Below are 7,075 nucleotides of genomic sequence, written 5' to 3'. Positions count from 1 at the left end.
AAATTTCTCCTCCTCCATGAAAGAATGCAAAACAATGAGTTATTTACAGAAAATGTGTGAGAAAGTTCACTACAAGAATGTCAACATCAGAAGGCTTAGAAAATCTTAAAAAATCAGGGTGACATATTCATACAAGCTGCCCATCTTCATTGCAGAAAACTTTCACTTTTAAACTGTTCCAATACACAAAAAAAATCCCAAATGTACACAAGTCTGAGGCATTGACTGCCCAGACAGAAAGGCCTTGGCACCCAGTTATCAGCAGCTGAAGCACAAGAGGAGGGCAGCATTCTCCTCATCACCTCCTATGCTTCCAGAGAGGGGCAGCTTTGGGGAGCCTTGAATTTCAGCACTTGGGGTTAAAACAAAGCCAAGGCTGTGAAGAAATGTGCAAGAAATGTGTTCTGTGTGGGAATGAAAAGACCAAGGTAGCAAGGGCAGCAGCACCTAACCATTACACTTCAGCAGTGAAGCTTAAGAATTAGGATGATTCCTTCTCATAGAGAGGAATTAGAGAGCTGAGCCACTGGATGTGAAGTCCACAGTTATCCTTCAGTGTTCTGAGGCTTTAGCCTGCTGTTGTACTACAGACACCTGCAGTGTCTCTGGTCTTGGCCTCTCTCCCATCAAATTGGCGTTGAAGAAGTTACACACCAGAGGGTTGTCCTCTCCCTAAATTGAGCTCTTTCTTAGTGGAAATATGGACTTAAATGATAGAAGTTTAACCAGATCTGGTGTCTGCACATGAGGATGTCATGAGCTGGGAGGCAATGTAAAGATTTCAAGCTATGAGCCTTTTCAAGGCCAGCAAGGAAATGCAGGTCAGAGATCCAGGGATTTCTTACTTCTACTTCAGTTCCAGGCAGAGACTGCCAGGCTGGAAGTTCACACAAGGTTGGGAAGCATTGACTACATAACACTAAATATAACCTGACTTTCTTGTGTCAGGCCTCTTGTGTGGAATTTTGGTGTGGCTCTCCAAGAAGGATAATTATTTTTTTCCAGGAAACCTGTTTCTCCTTGAGATTTTAAGTGGTATTTTTATGGCTGGCAAGAGTGAACCAGAAGGGCAGCAGGAAAAACTTGAATCATCAGCTGCTGACATCCAAATAGCCCCTGGAGCCACATGAGATAATCCTGTAGGTTTCTGGTGTCTCTTTTGCTTTGCTCATGTATTTTGGCCTCAGTTGGTCCTGCCTCCATTAACTCGGAGTCCACAAAGCTCAGGCAGCAGATGTGTCAGAAGTCACCACTGCACACATGTTTATTGCACTTTGGGTGTTTTCATCTTGATATTGAGCATATTTGGTCTGCTTTGACACACCACACAACATACTCTCTTTGGGGTGATGTTGCCAGCACCAACATTGCCCCTTCTGCTTGAAGGGGAGAGGAACACATTCACCACAAACTCATAACACAAAGTGTGGTGAGAGTTTTTGCAAAAAAATTGCAAAATTTGATCAGAATGCATTAGAAAACAGGAGAAGGCTGCGAAACAAAGGTCTTATTTTCTCTGCTGACTGAATGCTGATTTTAGCTTAGTTTGTTAAAAAGTTCAGACATTGACAAAACCAAAGACAGGGGAACAAGCAGGACTCCTTGTTCTACTTAAGAAATACTAAGTCCTTTCCAGAGAAGAAGAGAGAGAAGACATCCCTCCCACTCCACAGCAGCCTGAGTACTCTTACTTCTTCATCTGATGGTGGATCCTGTGTGTCAGCATCAGGACTTAACAGAACCTTGCTGTTTGGGACACCAGGACTGAACAGCACTGCAGAGTTGCTTTCATGGCATGTTGGGGCTTGCAGGACGTGGTTCACACTCATCATGAGGAGCAAGAATGAGCTGCAGTTTTATCAGCATCTGCAGAGTTCAGGAGACCAACTGCTGAAGGAAGAGGGTTCAGACAGGGTAGCATTGAAGGATTCTTGCAGAAACACCCTTAGAATTATCAAACTGGGATAAAAGGGTGAAGTGCAGAGGAACAGAATAAGCATTGGTAGAGCCAAGGAGAAGAGAGAAGCTTTGCAATGAAGTGCTAGAAAGAAAAAATCACTATGCACTCAAAAGCAATACATGACATTCCTTTTGTCTCCACAGCCTTGAACCCTTTCTGTTGGTAGGTACAAATGCCTCCAGGGGAAAGAAGAAACAGCAAAACACAACCCACAGCTCAGTTCCACACGGAAAGGGAAGATCCTGAGGCTGTCAGGTGATCTCTACTGCTGAGCAGACCTGAGTCATCTTTATTGGCCAGGGCATCTCCTCTAAATCACATTTTCTTTTCAAATGCCTGAAAGCAGTTTAGAAGGAAAGAATGGGTGTGTTGGCCCAGGAGTCATGTTTTAAGAAACAGAGAAAGTTTTTAGGAGAAAATAAGCACAAAATCAGATTAAACAATCAAAGGGTCTCAGCAAGAGGGAAATGTGCAGTACATATTTCATGCAAGTTACACGTAAATACTGTTAGTGGCTGTAATACATAGCTGTCATCACCTCTGGTAGGCAGAGAAAACAGGATAACACTATGAAAGAGGAATATTAATCTCAATACTTTTACTCTCACAAATTTCCTGTGTGAATTTGACAATCACCAATAACCAGGGCTTGATTTCTCATTCAAGTCAAGGATCAAATAAAGATATGCACATGCTTGTTCTCATCCAAAGACAGAACTTAAATTCCTCCAGTAGAGACCAGCTGGACTTGGAAGCTGGGCATATCTCATAAGAGAATATTGCTATGCACTTGTTGCTTCCACTGAGAAGACAGGAAAACAAAGGGCTAGACATTTGACTCAGCTGTTAATTCCAGTGAACAAGTACTTTTACCCAGAAAAATAAACTTTGAACAATAGTTGTTTTCATTTACCTCCTTGCCTTGAATATGTTTTCGTAGTAAAGTTCAAAAGTTGTCAAAATGTTCTTTTTGGCAGTTTGAAACTCAGTTTACTATCTCAGTTTGGGACAGAACTGCTGCAGACTTAGAATTGCTGCTGGTTTGAGAATCAGCATAATTAACATGCAGAGTTCCATTACTGATCAGTCTGATCCAAACCCAAGAGATATTAATAATTTGGGCCTCTATCCATGAAGATTTTGCTGAGGAACTAGATTTAATGGGACTTTAAGGGGTGGTGCGTGTGGGGGAAGCATGTCATTTTAGTAGATGTAAGATATCACAGTTTAAAAATATTAAAAAAATTTGTGAACTTAAAATTTTTGTGCTGATATATAAAAAAGTCCTGTGGCCTTTAAGAAATCCTGTTTATCTAAAGCGTTTTGTTCTTTCTTTTTCTTTCTTTTTTTTTTTTTTTAAAGCTACTTCTGCTATATGTTACATCTAAATGGATTATAATAGAAGGAAATTCAATTACTTTGGTGCTCCTTGGCAGAGCTCGTTGTAGCTGTCAGTCCTGCTGCGCTGCACGTTCAGCAGGCACAGCGGCATTTTATGCTGTGCAATGCAGCACTCTGCAGAAACACCCGAGGCAGTGCTGAATTGGCTGTCCCGGGAGCTGCACAGCCCCAGGTGGGAACTCTGCCAGGGGAAATGGGGGACCACTGGCCACAGCCAGGCAAACCAGTAGCTACCTGAGATCCAAGTAGTTTGGGAATTCCTAAGCCACACCACATTGTGCAGGGTGGACATAAATTCTGAAGGCACTTGAATACCAAATAATGGTACAGTTCCATTCTCCTCTCCTGTTCCCCTTTTATTTATTTATTTATTTTTATTTTGACTTGCATTAAACTTATGGGTGAATGCTACCTCAGTTAATGCCAAAAGGGGTGAAGGAAACTCAAAATTTTTTGCCATCCCCTTCCCTCCTCTAGTACATCTTATATTTTCTCAAATGTTTTTAGCATCAGTACTGAATTCTTTTCCGTAGCTACAGAATAAATAACCCATTAAAAATATAATGCCATCATGGCCCCCAGAAACTTGGCAGAAGGAGCTAAGTAGCTTAAACCATTTTTGTAAGCCAATGAGATATCAAATTGATGGAGTTCTAGCAAAGTTATCTAATAAATTACCCATGTGCAAGCCACTGCTTTCTCCTCCTACTTTCAGGAGCAGGGCAGCTCCAAAGACTAAACTCATGGGCAAATGCCAGAAGGATTTTACATATGAGTGAGAAAACTAAAAAGAAAATATTCATTGCTGACAAATGAACTCAGGAAACAACTTTAACTCAGATTTTAAACAGAATTTCATGAAAGTAGAGTATAGAGCTCTGCCACTTTGGGGAATCAAAAAGTAGGGGAACTCTTCAGCTGCTGCAAAGAACAACTATTCCAACTTAATGTACTTTTTTTACCCTTCTAGGTTTATTTGAAAACTGATTAGTGATACTGAATAGTAGTAATCTTTTTAAATTGTCCAAATCTGGTCTTTCAAGTTCATAAAGCAATGAGAAACATTTGGTGATCATATTTATAAAAAAAGATTTACCTACTTTTTGGAACAACATTGCTCAATTTTACTTATTTTCTTCTTCGATCTATTAAATAATTTCACTCAGAAGAAAAGTTACCTTAGAAAATTATCTAGCCCTGATTTGAAGATAGCAACATTTTGAAAGCTTCATATTCAGCTAAACTGTTCCCTTTCCAATTTCTTATTTTCTAAATGAGGAAATAAAGGTTTGCAACATGGCAAATTAATGATGCCAGAAAAAACACAGTTCTCCTTCAAAGAGTAATTTCATGGACATACAAGTTGCTAGGATTTAGCCAAAATAATTATAACATTTTAATCCACTGAATGTTATTCATATTCTGGGTACCAAAATCTTGAAATATGTATTGTTAGGCTTCAGAATTACAATGCAATTATTGAATTTCCTAAAATTCTAGGTTGCCCAGTCACTTCACAACACTGTATACAATTTTGGCTAATGAACCAGCACAAAGCATGTCAGAAAGGTGATGCATATTTACTAAAGACAGAATTTGTTGTGTTTCCCTTGCATCCTGCTAATTTGATTGGAAAAGAGGTGGTGTGGATGCCTGGAGCCTTTCTTTAACTGTGCAAATATGCAATTGCTGCATTTCAAAATGACTTTAGGGGCTGGCAAGCTAAGAGAACTTGCAAGGGTGTAAGAAAAAGATAGAGGACGTTTTCAGTATCTATGGGTGGTATTCAATATACGATTCCCATCAGGTTTGTCCCTTATTATCCATTCATCATTTCTGAGACAGTAGGAGACTCAACGTTCCAGAAAACTAGCAACACCTTTCTAAATTCTCCCACCTCCTTTGGCTGGACATCACTTGAGATCCAAGACTATTTGAAGAAACTTGAACTCCCTCATGTTAGCAACTTAGGAGAAGGTTAAAAACATACGGACTGCCAAAAATGCTTTAAAATTCTCATTGTATTCATCCTAGGTCTGGATTGTGCTCTTCTCTTTCTGCATCAGTTTTATATGAAGGAAAGGTTGAATCTCAGATGCCATGGAGATTCAAGGTAACTTCTCCATTTCAGAATTTATTGTTCAGTATGATCACTGCTCAACTTACCTATAGACACAGAGAAAAATTAGTTATTGCTTGGAAGAATAAATTCACTTGGAAAAATATCTGTATCAGTCAAACAAACAAATAACTCTGCTATTAAATCGAAAAAGTTGGTAGCAAAACACAACAGTTCTTGAAAAAATTTTCCAATGCAACTTATGAACCTCAAGGATTTGGGCCTTTTTTTAGTAAAAAACTGATCTTAGGTAGTTTTAAGGCAGCTAGGAATCCATCAAATGTTTTAAAATCCATAATAATCTGAGATGTATTGACTTCTAAACCTGGCTATAAACATCCAAAAGGAAATTGACTTAACAATGTGCCATATATGATTTTTGAGTTCTGAGAAAGATGAAATTAACTGGTAAACCATCTAGTAATTTGCATACAAGATGTCCCTTAAGAACATCTGCAGTGATCTATCACATTTAAAAGCAAAGTAAACGAAGTACACGAGTAACCACAGAAATGTTTGAATTGTATTTGTTGATAAAACATCAGCGTGACTCTGAAGAACGAACAAGTCTTGAAAGTGGTCCTTTGAGGAGATCCAGAGAATTACCAGCGCATTTTTGGAGTGTCAGCAATGTGGATTTAACTACAGTATCCTCTGGGGCAATGAGAAAAGGGGACTTTCCAGTATGTTTACTTCTAGTCTAGAATATGTATGTGCTTTCCAGGTTACCTATATACATATATATAGGTAACATTCTCAAACTGGCAACGGGACATTTTTATTCTTCTTAGACAAAACACGGACCAGGAAGGTCTACAAAGCACTTAACATCTATGAAGTCCAAACCTGGGTATGGATCACACTCCTAAGCCACGGGGACAGTGACTAACCCTAAATGACCCGGCAGCGGGGCTGGGAAGGGACCCGCCGCTCTGCAGCCTCCAAGCAGGAGCGGGAAACAACCGCACACCGGGAACCTGTGCCCGAACTTCTGCGGGGAAGGGGCTGGGCAGGAGGGACTGGGGCTGGATCAGGGGCTGGGGCTGGGACAGGGCCTGGGGCAAGGGCTGGGATAGGGGTTGGGAAAGGGGATGGATCAGAGGCAGGCGCTGGGATAGGGGTTGGGGCAAGGGTTGGAACTGGGATAGGGTTTGGAGCTGGGGGTGGATCAGGAGCTGGGGCTGGGACAGGCGTTGGGGCTGGGACAGGGTTGGGGCAGGCGCTGGGATAGGGGTTGGGAAAGGGGTTGGATCAGGGGCTGGGGCTGGGACAGGAGTTGGGGCAGGGGCTGGAGCAGGGACAGGATTTGGGGCTGGGACAGGGGTTGGGGCAGGGATAAGGGTTGGGGCAGGGGCTGGCGCTGTCGCTGGGGCTGGGATAGGGGTTGGGGCAGGGATAGGGGTTGGGACAGGGGCAGGATCAGGGGTTTGGGCTGGGACAGGGTTTGGGGCAGGGATAGGGGTTGGGGCAGGGGCTGTCGCTGTCGCTGGGGCTGAGGGCGGTGCGGGGGCGGTCCCTCCCCGGGGAAGCAGATAAATGCAGGGCGGCGGGCGGCGGGGAGGTGGCGGAGGGCAGCAGCGGAGCCGGGTGCGCGT

The sequence above is a fragment of the Melospiza melodia genome, chromosome 2 (genome assembly GCF_035770615.1).
Source record: "Melospiza melodia melodia isolate bMelMel2 chromosome 2, bMelMel2.pri, whole genome shotgun sequence".
NCBI classification, from domain to species: domain Eukaryota; kingdom Metazoa; phylum Chordata; class Aves; order Passeriformes; family Passerellidae; genus Melospiza; species Melospiza melodia.
Note: the sequence above shows the minus strand (reverse complement) of the source record.